General features: G+C 38.5%; 1 non-coding gene across 1 annotated transcript; it reads right to left on the bottom strand.

Moving 5' to 3' along the window:
• Positions 1 to 17,232: 17,232 nt before the first annotated feature.
• On the bottom strand, positions 17,233 to 17,339 carry LOC118480004. The gene has a single exon (XR_004861645.1). It is a non-coding gene; the product is annotated as a small nucleolar RNA R71 (small nucleolar RNA).
• Between the last annotated feature and the right edge of the window lie 5,175 nt (positions 17,340 to 22,514).

Below are 22,514 nucleotides of genomic sequence, written 5' to 3'. Positions count from 1 at the left end.
TTTAATGTTTAATGAAGTTTCTTTGGATTTTCTTTATGTATTTTATTACATCATCATGCTTTATCCTTTCAATTTATAATTGATCTGTCAAAGAAATTTTCTTAGAGGTATAACCTAGCCAAAATATTAAAATGGCTATGATGGTACAACCTTTTTAAGACAATAAATCTCTGTTAACATCTGAAAACATGTTAACATTCCTAGTTGTGCGGTACGAGAAACCACACAAGCTTCCAAATGTACTTGGGTTTTCCAAGTCACTTATATATAGCCTATATGATCAATGCGAATCATGGCAAATAAACATCAATATGATGTATACACCAAAACATCCATTAGAGATGTATGCTTATAAGCAAAGGTGTAACAATGACAATGATAGTTTTATTTGTAAACTTCTTGTCAAAATGGCGATGAACTATGTTCAACCCTTAAAAGATCAATGATCCAAGAGATCGTTGGTTATGTTTTAATCGTCCTAGTGACAAGGCTTTTGTGCCATCTAAATGTCCTTCGAGACGAGGCTTGTGCTAAATAAAAATGTCTTCCATGACATTGACAAATGTGATTTATATCCTCTGTCTAATAAATATAAAGGATTATACCCTATAAATTGCTTATTATGGTTCTATTGTAGCCTAGGCAAATTCTGATTTGATTAATTTATTTAAAATGGTCTATATGGTTTAATAATACCATGGCCATCTGATCATCAATGTGATGAATCACTGTATAATTTACATATCATTATTGTTTGATCTAGTACTCGAAAATGGCTGGATCTGATGAGGCAAATAGCCACCCTCATAGGGAGAACAATAATGAAGCAAGGGTAAATCTTACAAATGCTGAACTGCAAGCAATGATCGACACCGCAGTTTCTCAAGCGGTGGATAAGATATTCAAGGAGCCGAGTAATGTTCGGTCCAAAAGTCATTCAAAATCCCATTCTCAATCTCATACTTATAAGAAAAGTGAGTCTCAGCACTCATCTAATTAGGGTAGTGAGCCAAAGAGGCAGATTGTCCTCGAGCCGACTCCCAGGTACACCAAGGGTTGTACCTATAAGTACTTTGTCTCCTGTAAACCGAGGGATTTTACAGGAGAAAAGGGAGCAATCGATTGCATGAAATCGTTGAACGAGATGGAGACTGTGATAGACATCAGCGGATGTGCTAAAGGGGATATAGTGAAGTTTGTGTCACAATCCTTCAAGGGCGATGCCCTCACCTGGTGGAAAGCATTAGTGCAAGCCACTGGGAAGGTTCCTTTGTACAATCTTTCATGGAACAAGTTTGTTGGTTTGGTTAAGGACACCTATTGTCCTCAGCATGAAGTCGAGCGGATAGAGACTGATTTCCTCACCTTAGTGATGAAGGATCTGGATTGTAGATCCTATGTGACTAGCTTCAACTCAATGTCAAGGCTTGTACCATATTTAGTCACCCCTGAACCCAAACGCATTGCGCGTTTCATCGGTGGCTTGGCCCCTGAAATAAAAGGGAATGTTAAGGCCTCTAAGCCAGCCACTTATAGATCTGCTGTGGATCTATCTTTGTCCCTCACTCTGGATGGTGAGGAGTAGGGCAAAGAAGGTTACCGATGAAGGGAAGAGGAAAAGAGAGGAAGATAAGTCTCCTCAGTCGAACAAAAAGGGCAAAGGGAACTCTAGTTCCAAAAAGGGGCAGTCAAATGATAGGCCCAGGTGCAAGATATGTCACAAAAGGCACTTTGGAAAGTGCAACCAAGACCCACAGGCCAAACCATGTGGGATCTGCAAAAAGAAAGGGCACAAGTCTGTTGAGTGCCGAAATATCAAAGATGCAATCTGCTATGGTTGCAATGAAAAGGGGCACATCAAAACCAATGGCCCCAAGAATGCTAAGAAGCCCAAGGAGGCGAAGAAAAACAATGCGAGAGTCTTTCAGATGAACGCGAGGGAAGCGGTGAACGACGAGAACGTCATAACAGGTACCTTCCTCATCAATAATAACTATGCTAGAGTCTTATTTGATTCTGGTGCTGATAAGTCCTTTGTAGACCATAAGTTCTGTAAGATATTGAATTTGCCTATTAAGACTCTAGACATAAAATATGAGGTAGAGCTTGCCGATGGTACTTTAGAAACAGCTTCCACTCTTCTTGATGGATGTTCTATATCCATTAAGAATCATTCTATCCCGCTATCCCTCTTGCCAATGAAATTGGCGGGGTTTGATATAGTTTTAGGCATGGATTGGTTGTCGCATAACCAAGCCCAAATTGCCTGCGACAAAAAGCTAGTTATTATCAAAACCCCTTCTGGCGAATCAGTCACTATTCAGGGAGATACACACAAGTGTCTGTTCTCAAGGTATCACAGTGTTTGAAAAGCGGATGTGTCATCTACATGGCACAAGTGTCTGTGAATGAACCGAAGCCTAAAATTGAAGATATCCCAATCATCTCTGAATATCCTGATGTTTTTCCTGACGAGTTACCTGGATTACCTCCTGAGAGGCAAGTAGAGTTAAGGATAGACATTCTTCCAGGATCTGCGCCAATTGCCCAAGCTCCTTATCGTCTAGCACCTATGGAAATGAAAGAGCTCAGGACTCAACTCGACGACTTACTGGATAAAGGTTTCATTCAACCCAGCTCTTCGCCTTGGGGAGCTCCAATATTGTTTGTGAAAAAGAAGGACGGATCAATGCGCTTATGCATTGATTACCGTGAATTGAATAAGGCAACGATCAAGAATCATTATCCTTTACCCAGGATCGATGATTTAATCGATCAACTTCAAGGGGCGAGCTACTTCTCGAAGATTGATTTGAGATCTGGGTATCATCAACTTAAAGTGAGAACTGAAGATGTGCCTAAGACGACATTCAGGACGAGGTATGGACATTTTGAGTTTTTAGTGATGCCTTTTGGGCTCACTAATGCACCAGCAGCATTCATGGACCTCATGAATAGAGTCTGCAAACCATACTTAGATAAGTTTGTCATTGTCTTTATAGACGACATACTTATTTACTCTCGTAGCCAAGTTGCTTCAACAGGAGAAGTTGTATGCTAAATTCTCCAAATGTGAGTTCTGGCTTCGCGAAATCCAATTTCTTGGACATGTTGTTAGTGAGCGTGGTATCCAAGTTGATCCCGCCAAGATAGAAGCCATTATGAATTAGGAAGCACCGAAGACGCCTACAGAAATTCGCAGCTTTCTAGGTTTAGCTGGATATTATAGAAGATTCATTGAAAACTTCTCAAGGATAGCTGCACCATTAACTTCTTTGACCCGCAAGAATGTGAAATTTGATTGGGGTCCAAAACAACAATAATCTTTTGAGATTCTTAAGCAAAAGTTGAGCAATGCTCCAGTATTAACCTTACCCGAAGGAATTGAAGAGTTTGTTGTATACTGTGATGCTTCACACACCGGCATGGGATGTGTACTTATGTAGCGTGGCAAGGTGATTGCCTATGCATCACGACAACTGAAGGTGCATGAAAATAATTACACCACCCATGATTTGGAATTGGGTGCCGTTATATTCGCGCTTAAGTTATGGAGACATTATCTATATGGAACAAAATGTGTGATCTATTCAGATCACAAAAGTCTCCAACACTTATTCAATCAAAAAGAACTCAATATGAGGCAACGCCGCTGGATGGAAACTCTAAATGACTATGATTGTGAGATACGCTACCATCCAGGTAAAGCGAACGTGGTCACTGATGCTCTAAGCCGAAAGGAAAGAGTTAAACCAATCAGGATCAATGCCAAGAGCATTGAGCTAAAGAATAGTCTGAATGAAAGGCTATTAGCTGCACAGAAAGATGCTGTTTTGGAAATTAACCTTCCAAATGAAAAGTTAGGTGTAACTGCTGAGCAGTTAGCACCTGGGAAGGATGGAATCCTCAGAATGAATGGAATAATTTGGGTTCCTATTCATGGAGGACTTCGAGATGTAATCCTCCATGAAGCCCACAACTCCAAGTACTCAGTTCACCCTGGAGGTGACAAAATGTATCAGAATTTAAAGGCTAATTATTGGTGGATAGGTTTGAAGAAGTCTATTGCCACACATGTAGCTAAGTGCCTGACTTGTGCTCAGATTAAAGCAGAACATCAAAAGCCATCAGGTCTGCTTCAACAACCAGAACTCCCTACGTGGAAGTGGGAGATGGTAACCATGGATTTCATAACCAAGTTACCTAAAACAAGGCATGGAAATGATACCATATGGGTTATTGTAGATAGGCTGACTAAGTCAACACATTTCTTACCCATTAAGGAGACTCATAGCTCCGATAAGTTAGCCCAGTTGTAAGTAGATAAGATTGTAGCTCTTCACGGAGTGCCGGTGTCTATTATCTCTGACAGAGATACAAGGTACACCACTCACTTTTGGAAAAGTTTCCAACAATCTCTGGGCACACGTTTGAATTTTAGTATTGCTTACCATCCTCAGACAGATGGACAGAGTGAGCGTACAATTCAAACTTTGGAAGACATGCTTCGTGCATGTGTTATTGATTTAGGTGGTAGTTGGGATGACCACCTACCCTTGATCGAGTTCTCCTATAGCAATAGCTACCATACAAGCATTCAAGCTGCGCCTTTTGAGGCATTATATGGTAGGAAATGCAGAACGCCTGTCTGTTGGGCAAAGTAGGAGAAGCCCAGTTATCAGGACTTGATATAGTCCTTGAAACGACGGACAAGATTGTCCAAATTCATGATCGCCTGAAAGCTGCCAAGGATAGGCAGAAAAGTTATGCTGATAAGAGGCGGAAACCTCTAAAGTTTGAGGTTGGCGATAAAGTCTTACTGAAAGTATCACCCTGGAAAGGCGTGATGAGTTTCGGTAAGAAGGGTAAGTTAAGCCCTAGGTATATTGGACCATTTGAGATTATCGAATGTGTCAGCAGTGTAGCTTGTAAGCTAAACTTGCCTGAGGAGCTGAGTGGAATACATAATGTGTTCCATATCTGTAATCTCAAGAAATGCTTAGCTGATGAATCGCTAGCTATGTCTCATAAAGACGTACAGATTGATAAAAGCCTGAGATTTGTTGAAAGACCTATATCGATCGAGGATCGTCAGGTTAAAAAGCTCCGAAGAAAACATGTGCCTATAGTAAAGGTCAAGTGGGATGCCCCTAGAGGTCCCGAATATACGTGGGAAGTTGAGTCCACTATGCGACAGAAGTACCCTCATTTATTCTAGTAAATCTCGGGGTCGAGATTTATTTTAAGGGGGTGAGGATCTAACACCACGTAAAAACGTGTCCAATTATATATAGACACGTGTCCTAAATTCTAAATGTATGAAAAATTTAGTTTGAAGGACTAAAGTTGACAAACAGTGAAACTATGTAAGTAGAGGGACTAAAAGTGTCAACATGCCAACCTTAGGCCTCTGAATGACCATGCGTGAAGAATATATCCTTAAACGAGTGATCAATTGGATATAAGAAGCCGTTTGTGAAAATAATCGGAAGATTATAAAACTACAAGGGTTAAACGTGTCAACATGTTAATTCTGACCTTTGAGTGACCTTTCAATGAAACCGAGGCGTCGAAATATTCAAACATACTCCCAAGAATAAGTGATAAAAATTTCACTTGGTTTCAAGATCGTTAAGCATGTTTTCAAAACTTTGGGCTATAAGTGTCAACTTGACGAAACTTGCATTTATAGTGATAATTAACGAACCCGGTGTTGGTGCATCTAGTGTCTGTTAACTACATCTTAATCGAGTCTTATGTCTAGATAGGATAGATTAGGGTTTAGAATTGAATAGTGGTTTTTAGTGTTAATTCCGCTTGAAATTACATAGTTCATTTCAAGCGAAATCAGCTAGGTTAGATATTCCACTTGAACCTTCCGCTTGAATTCACCTGGAGCGAAATCAGAGGTTCCGCTTGAATCTATTTCAAGCGGAATCAGGCACTCTATATATAGGTGAGAGCTGTGTTCATTTGGAGCGGAAACTTGAGTTGTATTCTGAGCCGAGGTGTTGTCCGTGTGTCATTTGACTATGTAAAAGCTCAGGATTAATCAGTAAAGTAAAGAATTGAAAGGAACAAGCTGTTTGACATTGTTTACATTGATTCCACCTTTGTAAATGATGATGAACTACTCAACTTGACTGTTTAGGGTCACATAACCGGTCCAATAAGTGGTATGAGAGCTTCAGTTAACAGGAAGGGATTGATTTTACTGAAGTGTACGCTCCTGTGGCTCGACTAGAAGCAATCAGAATTTTCCTGGCATTTGCATCCTTGAAGAACTTCAAAGTATATAAGCTAGATGTGAAATCGGCGTTTCTTTACGGGAAGGTTAAAGAGGAGGTATATGTCGGACAGCCACCGGGCTTTACCGATCCAATCCACAAAAACAAGGTCTACTTGCTGGACAAAGCGCTGTATGGTTTACACCAGGCCCCGAGAGCTTGGTACGAGACATTGTCTCAACACCTACTAGCCAACAGCTTTATTCGTGGAAAAGTGGATGCCACTCTCTTCACCAAAGAGGTCGACGGACATCTTCTGATAGTTCAAATATACGTGGACGACATAATATTTGGGTCAACGAATGAGAACTTGTGCAAAGATTTTGAACAAGTGATGAAGCAAAAATTCGAAATGTCATCAGTGGGGGAGATGAAATTCTTTTTGGGACTTCAAGTTGAACAACTACCTAAGGGAATTTTCATTCACCAGACGATGTACGTTCATGATATTCTAGAGAAATTTGGGATGTCAGGTTCTACTCCAGCGTCAACCCCGTTAGCAACAAATCATGGGATTCACCCAGATCTCACCGTAGACAGGGCAGATGAGACGTTTTATCGTTCCATGATTGGTTCATTGATGTACTTAACTGCTTCAAGACCTGATATCATGTACCCAACGTGCCTCGCAGCAAGATTTCAATCTAACCCGAGAGCTTCGCATATGATTATTGTGAAGAGGATATTACGCTACCTGAAGGGAACTCCATCATTGGGGTTGTGGTATTCTAGAAAAGGCGATTTTACGCTCGAATGGTATTCCGACTCATATTTCGGATGCTGCAAAGTCAATGCAAAATCAACAATAGCAGGATGCCAGTTGTTTGGACCTCGTCTGGTCACCTGGCAGTGTAAGAAGCAAACGTCTGTGGCGCTATCCACATGTGAAGCGGGGTACGTATCTGCTAGCAGTTACTGCTCTCAGATCTTGTGGATCCAACAACAGATGCGCGATTACGGTTTGCAGTTTCTTAACACACCTCTCTTTGTTGATAATGAGGCCGCTATTAATATAACAAAAAATCCAGTACATCACGCTAAAACTAAACATATAGAAATTCGACATCACTTCATCCGAGATTGCTTCGAGAAGAAGTTGATACGAATTGAGAAAATCCACACTGACGAACAGAAAGCTGATTTACATACCAAAGCTTTTGATAAAACTCGGTTTAAATATCTTTTAAAACTAAACGGTATGATGCTTTTCTCGGTGTCGGATGGAATTATTGGTGTTGATGAAGGTACTGTTGTAGATGATAATGAGAAACAATCTGCAATGGTTTGTCGATTTTTTACTTGTTTTGGTATTTAGGGGGAGTAGATATATTTTCAGAAAATACAAAAACAGTAAAAAAATTCAAAAATACAAAAACATGATAAAATTTCAAAATCCAAAAACAATAGAAAACTGAAAAAGAGCTTGTGTAAAAAGGGAAAATGATAGTACATCGGCTAGACAGTTACAGTACGCTAAAGATTTGAAAAGTTTAAATGCGTTAAACAGACTCGTTGATGATGTGTCGATAGGTTTTTACACATTTAGTAGGTCTGTTCGGGATATAAACATAAAACTCAAACTTACTTATTTTGTGGGGAACACTACTTGGATATATAGGTAACCCCTGAAATCTTGTTTGAAAGGCCCCTCTTTCTGAAATACTAGGTCTTTATACTCAGTGATATCTGGGGTATTATTCCGGGACTTCTCCTGAATGGAAGTTCTGACCTAGTCCCCGAATAATACTTTCTGCATTGCTTGAAACATAGCACCACCCTCAGCATAAAAAACGATGAAACATTGCAAAATGATAATCGTGTGCTGTTGAAACAAAAGATCCTCTAAAGTGGACACACCTAAAGTCGAACCGTCATCTCTCTGCTGAACGGAAGTTCTGACCTGAGCTCTCACGGTTTCGCATCTAACCCCTTACAGATATCATCTGTGGTATACTCACCTGTAAGACTGAATATTAGGATCTGGATACGGGAGTATATTCAAGAGGTGGGACACATGAATGAGTTTAAGTTCTTAAAAATATCTAATTCGTATCCTGAACAGATTGAAAATTTGTGTGAGAATTTAAAGTGGATCAGCATATCGACAATCTACGTGAATTGTTTAATTCTGAGTATGAAATTAAAGCTTAACGGTACTAGTGATCTGTCTGATAGCTGATATGATTCCTTGACACGCTCACCAAAAATATGTTTGTAATTAATTTACTTTCATTACATTCTGCATTTAAGTTTCTGTATTTCATTTCTAGTTTAGAAACTTTATTAAAAATCCAAAAAAAAAGATTTTATTTCTGCTTTATTTTCCAACAAACCAAAGTGGAGAGTTTATCGTTAGATTCTCAAAGTTGAAGCAGATGCAGGAAGGTTCTGGACTGGAGAATGAGGAGAGCTTATCTTGTTAAAATCTGGTTGTTGAAAAGTCAAAAACAAGTTCATTAACTTGATGCTTGTTATTTTCAGGAAATGTTTGAAAAAAAAAATTTGAACAAAAATCAGTTTGTTTTGTCACAAATCAACCAAGGTCATTAAATTGAACTTGGTAGTTTAATTGAGTAATCAGGGTCATTAACTTGGACCTGAATACTTAAGTGGATTTCTAAAACTGATGGATAGTTGAAAGTTTTTAAGTTTGTATGGATTGTAATGTTTTATGTTTGAGTAACAGGAAACAGGATTTAACATCCCCATGGCAACAAAATGTTAAAGTTTGAGCCAGATTACGACCCTAGATCCCAGCTTATCGAGAGGGGGAGTCTGTGAAAGGGGGAGTCTAGATTCTGGATCAACACACAGAGGGGAGATTGAAGATTAAAGATTGCAGATTAAAGATTGAAGATTTGAAGAGAGTTTTTACAAGAAAGACAATTTGGAAAGAGACAAAGACTGAAGACTCGACGCCGAAGACTTCGTCAACATTTAAGGGGGAGTCTTTTGGTGCATCTAGTGTCTGTTAACTACGTCTTAATCGAGTCTTATGTCTAGATAGGATAGATTAGGGTTTAGAATTGAAAAGTGGTTTTTAGTGTTAATTCCGCTTGAAATTACATAGTTCATTTCAAGCGAAATCAGCTAGGTTAGATATTCCACTTGAACCAGCAATGGTGATTCCGCTTGAATTCACCTGGAGCGAAATCAGAGGTTCCGCTTGAACCTATTTCAAGCGGAATCAGGCACTCTATATATAGGTGAGAGCTGTGTTCATTTGGAGCGGAATCTTGAGTTGAATTCTGAGCCAAGGTGTTGTCCGTGTGTCATTTGACTGTGTAAAAGCTCAGGATTAATAAGTAAAGTAAAGAATTGAAAGGAACAAGCTGTTTGACGTTGTTTACATTGATTCCGCCTTTGTAAATGATGATGAACTACTCAACTTGACTATTTAGGCTACAAGGGCCTTATATGTCAAAAATGAGGTTAAATGGGGTTTTAAACGACCAGGGACCAAAGTTGCCAAGTTGCAAAGTGTTTTAACCTATAAGACAGGTCTACGCGGGCCGCGTAAGACCCTTTAAGATCTTACGCGGGCCGCCTAAAAATGTCCAGCGCAGAAAAATCATGACAGGTGTGGATTAAAGCTGTTACACCGCCTCAACCTCAATAGTATCGATTCCAGGGGCTGTATGTCGGTTTATTTAACCCACTAGGACACCTGGGGTGATCCTAGGGACTCCCATAACAGGTGTGGATGATCTAGATTCATGAAACTTAGTATATGTAGTCTTTAGTTCATGAGTTCAAGAACTCACTTTTGCAAACAATCTTCAAACATCCATCTCTGGTGCTAGCAAGGATTAGGAGAAGATTACAAGTGTAGAAAAGACAGCAAAGACCACTAGTAAGAGTCTAATTACTTGCTTAGTCCTTTTTAATTAGCTTAATTATTGAAAAGTCAAACTGGTCGTAATTTAGGTTTGACTTTCAGTTTAATCACATATGGTCTAACCACTGATCAAAATGAAAGTGGTTATAGAACCATATTAAGGTAGGTGATTAACCCCTAAAAGGGCACCTCCTAATTATCTCGTTTGACTAGTTAATTGTCGGGTCAAACTAGTTTGACAAAAAGTCAAACTGGACAGAATACTTGAAAATGATTTAAGTTAATAAAACAGAAGTTCTAAATTATATTTTAACATTCTAATGACTTGGTAATTAATATTAGAACATGTTTTATCAGTCCTAACCCGACAATTAACAGTCTAAGGTCAGTTTATAACCGAAAGTCACAAAAGCTTGACTTTTGCTTTGACTTTCAGTTCTGACCCGTGTAAGCTTAATTCTCCCATGTTTTAAGCTTCCATTAGGACCACATTACTCAGTAGTATAACCCTTTGAAGTTATATGGCATGATTCTTAGTGGTTTGAATTATATGCACTTGATCGTTAATATGCTTAAAAATGCCATAAACGCCCTTTTGACACACAAATGAGACTTTTAGCAATGTGAGTAGACAAAAACCTTTGCTACTGATATTTAGACTTGTCCTAAAAATTTGACATTAGCTTGAGGTCTAGATTAGGAGTTATGCTCATTAGCGTAATTAGAAAGCGTTTTATTAATTAAACGACGTAATTAGCATATAGCATATTTAAACCCAAATTTTGATACCAAACTTTTTACCCACTGATGTAAAATAATATTTTGGGATTTTTGAAGATTTTTATTTATTTTTAAGCTGAACATAACATAGGGTTCTAGCATTGATTCGGTAAATGTCGGTTATACCCTTTTCTTGAATAAAATGAGTTTTACATAACATTTTAGTACCAAATTTTGCTACTGATTTTATATGATAAATAAAATATTTTGAAACTTATAAACTGATCAAAAACTCAGATTTCCTATTTTAACCCGAAAATCGCTTAAAACCGACTTTTGCGCGTCTTAAGCGAATAGTATGAGTTAAAACTATTTTTGGCACATAAAACGTATTACCTACTGATGTTTTAAGTTAATTTATGTAATTAAATAGTAAGCCAAAGTTTTAAACTCAGAATTCTAATTTTGACCTTTAAAGCTTATGTGAAATTACCAAAATGCCCCTACGGTGCATAATTTGGTTATAAAAGATAAATTTCACATATATATAATACCCTACTATTATAACTTATAAAAAATACATATTTTTACTGATTATATCAGACCTGAAACTCAGGCTAGTATTTAAACTCTTTTATAAGCGTTAAAATTACCAAAATGCCCTTATGGGACTTAACTTGGTTTTAAATACTTTTTGCGCATATATGTTAACATCCAACTGACGTATTAACATATTTCAAGCGTATTAACAATTAAGACCTGTATATAATTCATTTTGGTTACCCGTTACGCATTTACGCGTTCAGATCGGTTTACGTGACTTGTTTACGTATAATAGCCGAAACGGGTCAACCTTATCATTAAATCCTCAATTTCCAGAATGTGTGTAGTTTAACCATATTATACAAGTATCCAAGCTTGTCGGGTCTAAACCAAATTCTATTCCGGTCCCCGCTTAATCTAGCATTTAGAACCGTAAAGTCTCTTTCTAGCTAGCCGGTCTAAGTCTTTGACTGAGCTAAAGACCCGTTAGCATCCTAATAGGTTATTAAACCTTCCATACATATTAGTAGCATCCAGTAGAAGGTACTATCAAGAAGCTTTAGGATTTTACTGCTGAGTTATCTTTCACATTAGCTCAGGTAAATACTTTTAACTTATTTTCCCTTATAGGGCTTGGGATATGGTATTATAATAATACCACTTGGTCGGGTATGAAATCATTTAATCGGATTGTGGTTAATAAATTGCATAACCCGTTTTAATTTGTTTTGTTTGATAACATGAACATTGGGGTTTAATTCGACCATGTCCTGGATATCCTCGGCTCATTTCATTTGAAAATGGCCACGACCTATGCACGGGGTGTAGGCATACACCTGACAGATGCAAATGCTAAAATATAAACCCACATGTTGGGGATAACTCCTTTGTGGGTTCTATAAGTGGTGAGTCGGTTAATCACGACCGGCTTCCAACCAGCCCCAATCGTATGACAAACATATAAATCTGTATACAAGATTATTTTAAATAATTGTCCCAAGTTATAAAAGATTTGTGCCATGTGCACTTAAATCAATTTTCATAAATATTTTCAAAAGAGTCAGTTAATTGTATTTACCAGTTTATACTGACGTATTTTCTAAAGACTGATTGACAGGTACCTCTCGTAATAGACTGGAGCTATTAGGTGTCTTAAGAGGATCTTGCAAATCCGTAGATACCTGAAGTCTGTTATTTTGTTTCCTTGTACTTTTTATGATCCGCCTGTGGATCTTATTACACTCCAGTCTGTATATTCATTTACTCGAACACTCAGACATTATGGTTTGTAATAGTTTATTCACCAAGCCTTCCGCTGTGCTATTATATTGTGTGTACTGACAATGATGATATCAACTACGTCACGATTCTCCCCACCGGGCCCACTGGTAATATGTGGAAATATCGGGGTGTGACATACGCACCCAAGAGGAAAACCGAAGAAAGAACCTTGCTCAAAAGCTTACCCAAGAATTTCGCTACGGTAATACCAACAGTGGGAAAAGTACAGGTTCTTCCTTTACACCCTACTGTAAGTATTGCAAAAGAAAGCACTCTGGAAGATGCTCCGTATACTACAACTTTTGCAAAATATCTGGACACAAGGAAGAAGACTGTAGGAAGAAACCTAGTAATAGGATATGTTTCAATTGTGGAGAAACTGGGCACATTAAACTAGCTCTAGCCACAACCAATAAGGCTAAGATAACTGAAGGACCAAAGAAGAATGCCAGAGCGTTTGTTCAGACAGCGGAGGAAGCCAAGATGATTCCGGATGTGATTGTCGGTACGTTCTTAGTTAATAATATATTTACCAAAGTATTATTTGACTCTGGTGTAAACCAAAGTTTTATCAATACTTCTTTCTACAAACTTCTTGACCAACCCTTAACCAAACTTCAACAAGATTGTTTGGTAGAGACAGCAAACGGAGAATCCATTAAGATTAGTGAGATCTTGCAGGAAGCAAGAATAGAAATCCTGAACCATCATTTCTTTGCTAACATTTATCGAATGAATCTAGCCGGATTCGATGTTGTGTTAGGAATGGATTGGTTGGTAGCCAATCATGCCAGTATTTCGTGTGATTAAAAGTCAGTACAGATAAGTACACCAACAGGTGAAAAGATCACAATTAAAGGAAATAAGCCAACCAGATCGAAAAAATTAATCTCTATGATGAAAGCTGCAAATTATGAAAGGAAGGGAGGAATAGTATATATGATTTCTATAATCATCAATACTAAAGGAAAAGAATTAAAAGATATCCCTGTGATATTTAAATTCTCAGATGTTTTTCCAGAAGAGTTACCTGGATTACCGCCCGATAGAAAGGTTGAATTTAAAATTCACCTAATACCAGGAACGACACCAATTGCCAAAGCACCATATCGATTAGCACCAACGGAGATGCAGGAACTGACGAAACAATTGGACGAACTTCTTGACAAAGTCTTTATACAACCAAGTTCATCACCGTGGGGAGCACTGGTGTAGTTTGTTAAGAAGAAAGACGGATCGATGCGTATGTGCATTGATTATCGAGAATTGAACAAGGTTACGATTAAGAATCGGTACCCACTACCGAGAATCGATGATCTGTTTGATCAACTTCAAGGAGCTCGATTCTTTTCTAAGATCGACTTACGCTCAGGATATCATCAACTGAAAGTACAGGAAGAGGACATTCCTAAAACTGCCTTCAGAACAAGATACGATCATTGTGAATTTACCGTCATGCCATTTGGTTTAACCAATGCCCCAGCCGCATTTATGGGCATGATGAACAGGACATGTAAACCATACCTGGATAAATTCATAATTGTCTTTATAGATGATATTCTAATTTACTCTAAGAGTAAAGAGGAACATGCAACGCATCTCCATACACTTCTGACATTGTTGAGAAACGAAAAGGTTTATGCTAAATTCTCAAAATGTGAATTTTGGTTACAAGAAGTGCAATTCCTTGGACATCTGGTTAATCATAAAGGAATTCATGTGGATCCCACAAAGATTGAGGCGATTACTAAGTGGAAAGTCCCTGAGTCGCTAACAGAAGTAAGAAGTTTTCTTGGACTGACAGGATACTATAGACGGTTTATCCGAGATTTCTCTAGGATAGCCATTCCATTAACCAAACTGACCTGCAAATCAGTTAATTTTGAATGGGGACCAAAACAGGAATAATGATGTGCGCAAAATGCAACATATAAATTATATCAAATGTGGCAAAAAACTAACCCTTTTTAGTACTAATGTTGGAAAAAGTGTGTTTTTGTCTTCCTTTTGTATTTTCAGGATTAAATGAGCTCAAATGAACAAAAGAAGCAAAAAGGCAGCTAAATCTAACATAAATACAAGAAAAGAACAAACGTGGAATGCCCGACCCCTCGACAGCATCTTCCCAAGCAAAAACAAGAGAATAGAAGGCTGAACACGCTCCGTGCTCAATGAGCACAGGGGCGTGCCCAAGTGTCTGCAAAAAAGACAAAGTTGTAGAAGATTCTATCACCCACCACAGGGGCGTGCCCAGCGGACACGGGGCCGTGTTCAACTCTAAGATTCGCAGAATCTAGGGAAATCTTGATAGTACAAATACACTTCTACACACGGGGTCGTGCCCAGCGGACACGGGGACGTGGTCAACTAATGCAGACAAACTACATTTAATGAAGAAAGAGAAGATGGGTGGACACGGGGCCGTGTCCGGGCTTCTGTGCAGGCTATAAATAGGGGTGCTTGGCTCATTTGTAAACCATCCCTTGGCACACCACCTCTCTCACACTTCACCCACCCACCACCACCATCACAACCCACATCCACCACCATCATTCATCATAGAGTGTGTGAGTAGTCTCGGGATCCAAGATTGATCGTAAGAGTTCTTGACAATCAAAGGCCATGTTTGCCTAAGTCTCTTACATCACTTGGTGAAGACAAGTGTCTAGTGTAATACTTTTTATTTTTAATCTTTTCGCACTTTTTATTTGGTTATGTATTAATGACTTTAATAACTAGTTTCTTATGTTGAAGGTGAATCTTCCTTATCATTTGTCCGTGGTGTCTTGGCATTATTTTACTGTATATATAAAATAAAAGATTTTCACCATTCATATCTCCACGGTCTATATGAGATATGTTGGCTACCTGGTTGGGGGTTAAGGGAATGGTTTGGTAAGAGTCTTGCCTTGTTCAGTGTATAGATCCTGCAAGGACGTGGGTCAATTTTAGTAGGACCTCCATCAATACCTACTGGTATTGGATGGCGGGGGTCCAAACTCTTTGATCCCCTCATATGTAAGCTACTATTAAAACATTAACCCGGCTACTTAGGACTGTATCCCTGCTGACTCAGACTACTTAGCCGAGGGTAACGTCACCTTCAAAAGAGGGGCCTACCACATTACGCATTAATAACTTAATTAATTATCTTTCAATAACTCAACCCTTTAGATTTGTATCCTTCCTGACTCAAACTACTGGGTTGAGGGTAACGTCACCTTCAAAAGAGGGGTCTACTACTATAACTAAGATAATCTCTTAAAAAATACAAAAGTGCGGAAATAATCAAAGGTTACACTAAACACGAGTCGGATCCAAGTGATTCATCTTGTCTATCTGTTTTTACTTTTATTTTTATTTTCAGCATTTTTAGTTTTTATTTTCTAGTTTAAAACCTTTTTCTAAACTTTTGATTTGATTAGACGTTGAGGATAAACCGGTATTAAAAGCTCTTGTGTCCTTGGATGACCTCAGTATTTTACCAACACTATACTACGCTCACGATGGGTGCACTTGCCCATATGTGTGTTTGGTGTTAGTAAAATATCGTGTTTTATAAATTTAAAACTTGACTAACGTGTAAAAAGGGCTAATATGTATATATATATATATATATATATATATATATATATAAACCTATAACACCACACGTGCATCAAGTTTTTGGCGCCGTTGTCGGGGACACAAGGATTTTAAGAAAGTTAGGAATCAACAGCCTAATCGTTTTTCTTATTTTTTCTATTTTTTTAGGATTTTTCGTAGATTTTTTAGCTTCTGTAGAGCTCAGCACGGGTCGTGCCTGGTCGGACATGGGCCGTGCCAAGAATTGTTACTGGCAGTTTTTATTTTCCGAGTTACAGAGAGTTGAGCACGGGGTCATGTCGGTGCAACACGGGGCCGTGTCGAGCTCCCCAGTAACAGGGATCCGTAAAACAATCACTGTATCTCCGACCACGGGCAGTGTTCATCTGAGCAATGGGCCGTGGTGAAGCTTCTGACCAGCGTTCTTTTTGTTTTTATTGTAGGACTTGGAACCCAGGCGCCACATCTGAACTTTTCACGTAGTGTATGAGCTCCAGTTCTAGTAGAGACATAAAAGAACCCCTAGACGAACCTGAACGCTTTCTAAGAAGAAGACTCAAAGCTAAAAACCAAGAGAAAGTTTCGGGGGATCCACTTCCAATGGCGGACCAACGTACCCTCATGGATTACCTACGACCCACCGTAGGTAATCTCGGCGCCGCTATCAATGCACCGAATGTCGAAGCCAACAACTTCGAACTTCGGCCGCATTTGATACAAATGCTTCAAAACTTCGCAACCTTCCATGGGTTTGTGGACGAGGATCCCCATCTACATATTACTAATTTCTTAGAAATATGTGATACCTTTCGGATCAATGGAGCTTCAAACGACGCCATCCGCCTCCGAATGTTTCCATTTTCACTAAAAGACCGAGCTAAGGCTTGGCTTAATACCCTCCCAGTTGGCTCGATAAACACCTGGGATAAACTAGCCTAAAAGTTTCTATATAAGTATTTCCCTCCTGCTAAAACGGCTAAATTAATGACTGAAATTAATACATATTCACGAGAAGATGGGGAATCCTTATATGAAACTTGGGAAAGGTTCAAGAAGCTACTAAGAAAGTGTCCTCATCACGGTCTTGCGGTATGGCAACAAGTATCCACTTTCTATAATGGGTTGTTGCCACACACCAGACAAACACTTGACTCTATGTCACACCCCAACCAATGGCGGAAACATCGGGATGAGACGAAGTGTGAAGATTGCTAGAGACATCATAACGCTATTTGTGACAATATTTAGAAATTCCAAATTTCATTTCATTTCATAACTTCAAATAGTCAACATTACAAGAAATTCAAATACAACAAGTTTAACATAACAACATGATAACATAACAAAATTTGATACAACATATTAAACCCTAACGTCTATATGTGTATCTAGGCATCAACGCTACTTCTTTTCTTAGCATCGTCCTCATCAACCTGTAACATGTTTAAAATAAAGTTCAATGCAAAAGCAAAGGCGAGTATACAAGTTTGATACGTACATAGCAAAAGATAAGTTTGAACAATTCCTCATAGCAAGCATGTGATTCAAGATAAACATTTAAACATGGCATGTGTCTAACATATCAAACCAAGAAAACGCAACTTGCTCATGACATAACCAAAGTTTCAGTAGAGGCGGGTCGTTAATCCTATAGCGCTACATATGTCAAGGTTTGGCTCGTACGAAGTTAATGATAAGTTCAACACATAAGAATAACCCAAGTTTAAAGTATCAAGTCATCACGTATACAAGCATGTTATAGGAACGTTCATGTGTTTAATAAAGTGTTCATGTGTAAGTTAATAGGTAAACATGTTACACCCCAAAAGTGGTAAAAGTAAAAAGGGGGAAATACGAGTATACTCACAAAGTTTGCATATGTTTTCCGATTATCCAATTGTTGACGAGTAGAGATTTAGAGTCCGAATGTATAAGGGTTAAGGTTCAAGTATGTTTAGAGTCGAGATTCGGTGTTTAAAACAACATAAAAATAAGATATGAGAATAACATGGAAAATAATCATTTAGTACATATGATGCTTGTTCTTGACACTAGGAAACTCGAAGGAGTTTAGATGTTTTCATGGAACAAGGTTCCATTAGAATCGTGACAAGTTATCATAGTCTAGGATGATGTAATCTAGTACCCCGACATATGAACACTAGTTCATCATCAAAGATTCGATTATTCGAATAATATATTTAGGTTATATAATATATGTCCAATAGTTCAAGCATGAGGTAGAAGATTAAAATCTTCATTTTGGTACCTCTAAATGTCATAGAAGTCATGTAGGAGGTAGGAAGATCAAGTATTCCATTTAGGCACCTCTATGTGTTCACCACTACACTTGATGTAAAAAAAACAACCAAGGAGGGTCATGAACATACAATAAAGAATAAGAAATATACACACTAACTAAGAGAAATCATCAAATCATGTGAGGATTGTATGTTTGGACAACCCAAGTTGTTCCATAATCACTCATGTATCAAAGACAAAGTTTGACATGACTTGTGGGTTAAAAACCCTAAACAAAACACCAAGTTTATGAGGTTTAATCCTCTGATTTTAAATGTCTCAACCTTGTTTTTAAGCTTAACCAACCATGGGATAAGTTGTAAGCATTAGGACATAGGTATGAGATGTGTTAGACACAAGTTGCATAGGTTTAAACAAGTTTTTGATGAACACAAAAACAAACAGAAAGTTTATGGACTATTTCGGGGCATTTCCAGGTCTGATTTCTCCAAGGAGAAGTCTAGGAATCGAACCCCATGATTATACAAGCAAGTAGGAAAAAGAATCAAGTGAATCGGATAAGAATTGAGTGAGTTATGCTCATTTTCGTGAAGGGGTGTCAATCTACTCGAACCCTTGCTTTCAGCTACGGTTTGGTGGATGTTTTGTGAGTATATAGGGTTGCAAAAGTGGTAGGGAGGCTGGTTATAAGTGGTATTTATAGGGGGAAGGATTAGGTTTTCAATGGGTTGGGCTTTGAAAGTGTTTAGAAGGGGTTACACCTTGAAACTAGCCCACAAAACCCAACTATATGGGGCTGAATTTTGCTGAATTGGGCTGCCATATTTCTTTATTTTTTTTATTTTTTTTATTTTTTTAAAACATTATAATGAGTAATTTTGTTAATTAAGTTGTGTAATAATGTGCAACAATGCTTCCCCTAACTTGTAACAAGGTGAAATATGAAATAAAACATGATTTAACTAGGTAAAAAGTGTAATGTACAAGTTTTATTTACGTAGCAAGTTCCGTATTTTACAACGATTACAATGAAAGAATGGTTATAAGAACACAAGATTTCCAAAGTTAGAATTTCACGTAAGGTTTCTAAATGTAGGAAGTTTGAAAACGCAGGGCGTTACAGTCTCCCCTCCTTTAGGAAATTTCGTCCCGAAATTTATTCAAGAGGAAGGCTTGAAAGAGTTTTTGGCATAAAGGTGATCATTAAGAATTGAAACTTGGGAAGTTTGAAAGTTTTGAAAAGTACCAAATTTTGGAGAACGTCAAGGTAGATTTGCAAGGGGAAGTTCTTAAGGATAGTATAAAAAAAATCATACTTTCGTAAAACCTGTTTATTGAGAGGAACGAAAAGCTTTGTTACTTTAAATAAAGCAATAGAGGTATACTAAGTATAGTTTCACAAGAATCAAGAATAGGGAGGCTATTTTATAGGTAACGAGGTAAGTTAGGACTCAAATGTTTAAACAAGCTGGATTGCGAACGAGTTTTGTGTAAAATAATACGAGTATAGAATGAACGAATGACTCTTAAAGAGTACAAGTATGTGAATAGCATAAGTGTTGGATAGATGAACGTAGTGTGTTAAGGATGAAGTCTCGTCATGAATAATCGGATATAATGCGTTTGTGAGTTGCGTGAAGTTGTATTAGGTCCAAAAGGTCTGCAACACACTGAATTTCTCATGGCACGTTTTACGAAAGTTTGGTAACATGGTGAAAACACTTATATATAGGAAGTACCAGCGGCGTATCCACCATGTTTTAACCACATTACGTCCGTTTCGTTACTTGGGGTCATGTTACGTTCCGTGTCTTACCATACACAGTAGTACACTCTATGGTTCTCATACGCCTATCACTATAATCCCGTGTGCACCCGCGATTATACTGATTGTCGCATGATCCACATAGCTTGTACTAGTTATGTATGAATCAAGGTATACATGAATTTGAAAATAAGAATGTGTACGTAGAAGAATGTCGTATGTAAGCATGTTTATGTTTAAGCATGTATGGGACCCACGTAAGCGAATCCCTCGGATTACGCTCGCGTATAGGTATGAATGTACGAATCATGAGTAAGGATGAAAGTATGAGCATAAGTTTAAGTATGAATACGCATGTATGTATGAGCATAAACATAAAACGTGTAAGTAGTGTGTGTATAAGCAGAAGCGTAAAACGTATAAGTAGTATGTGTATGAGTACAAGCATAAAACGTATGAACATAGGTGTAGGTATGAAAAATAAATATTGCGTATATGGTGTACGTTGAGGCATTGTAGAGAAAAAAAAAAGGTTAAGTATGTAGATACGAACTGTTAGGCCCTAAAGTGTGAGACTGACGCATCAAATTAATCCAATGGGCTATGGTTACGAACTGGGCTTTACCGGGTTAGTTGATATTAGGTTTTGGACCTTTACAGGTCACTTGGGCCAAGCTTTAGGCCATGTGGGCCAAGCAGGCCCAAGGGGAGCTCATGTAGGGAAGTGGGCTTAGGTATGTATATAAACAAGTTTCTAACTTGTTTTAGGGTTGGATCTTCATAGTTACAGATTTCTCTAGAGAGAGAGAGGCAATTGGTGGTGAACTTGTACCAGACGATTTTGCTTGTCAAAGTAATAGAATCGTGTGCAAGTTTAAAGGTGATTCGGTTTGTTCTTCGTTTCCATATTTTCGGTTCGTATTTTCATTGTTTTTCGATTTGTTCTTGAATCACATCAAGTTTGGATTCCGCACAAACTTGGTGTTATTTGATATCTTTGAAAGATCCGGTTAAACGGGACCAACAAGTGGTATCAGAGCCATTGAAGTCTTTCAAAGGCTCGGTTTTGATATCGCTCGAAGAACAAGAAGACGCGTTGCAAGTGTCGGGGGATGTGTGTTCGTATATGGAAAGTTCTCCGGTTCGTAAGATCCGGTATTCATCTACAGATCTGAAAAAATCGTTAAGAGAAAAAGAGACGTCAGAAACAGAAAAGGCCGATCAAATCCCCTACGGTGGCGCGGCGGTAGCTCGACAGCGGTTAAAACCGTCATTCCGACGGCACCGTAGTGCGACGATGACAAAGGTTTTTCGGTGGTCGTCGGTGGTTGCGGAGATGGAGGTTGAAGGTGATGATGGTGATGAATGTTGTAGAGTTACGGTGACGGTGGTTGAAGCTGAAACGACGCAGTAGATACAAGGTGAAAGAGGTGTACGGCGGTGTTAATGGTGGTAAAGCATGGTGAGTTACGGACGGGGTGGAGAAGAAGGTGAAGACGCTGGGTGCGTGGTGATGCCGGAAGTAACGGTGGTGTGATGACTACTTCACCGTCGTCGTCTACATGCTTGAAGGATACAAGGGAAGTGATGAGAGGTGGAGCGGTTCAACTCAGACATATGGAATTCATGCATAAATGGGAGGTTGGTTATGTGATAATAAAAAAGAAGCAAGTTGCAGGTTGCTTATGTTCGAAGGTTAGATGATGATGATGAGTCTCGAAATGAATTTGATGATTGATGATGTTCTGAATATTATAATGAAGAATATATGATGATGATAAAAATTATGATGTCAGATGGTTAATGGTTTGCTGATGATGTGTGATAAAGAAATCAAAGGATGTTGTCGGCTGCCGTTGATGATCTCGGAAATTATTGATGTTTTCCGATGAATTATCACATGAATCAAAGGAAGATGATGACATCAGCAAGAATGTTGGTTGGCGGCTGCACACATGGTTCACATCATTCTCTCAAAAAGCACTAAAGAATGTGAACCATTAGATGAGTTGGTTGATCTACGGTCACGGAATAAAACGCATGTTTTGAATTGGTGTGCAGAATTTTGTGGGGCCTACAAAAGCAGCCGAGAAATTTCTAAATATGCTAATGGTTTGATTGTGCAACTTTCTGTGGGACCAACATTTTTGCTACTGGATCTTACAATTTCTTTTTGGGCCACGCATAGAAAGAAGCCCATTGTAGTATAATGTGGACCATACTTAATATTGAG

The sequence above is a fragment of the Helianthus annuus genome, chromosome 6, assembly GCF_002127325.2.
Source record: "Helianthus annuus cultivar XRQ/B chromosome 6, HanXRQr2.0-SUNRISE, whole genome shotgun sequence".
Taxonomy (NCBI): Eukaryota; Viridiplantae; Streptophyta; class Magnoliopsida; order Asterales; family Asteraceae; genus Helianthus; species Helianthus annuus.
Note: the sequence above shows the minus strand (reverse complement) of the source record. Positions and strands in the feature narration are given on the sequence as shown.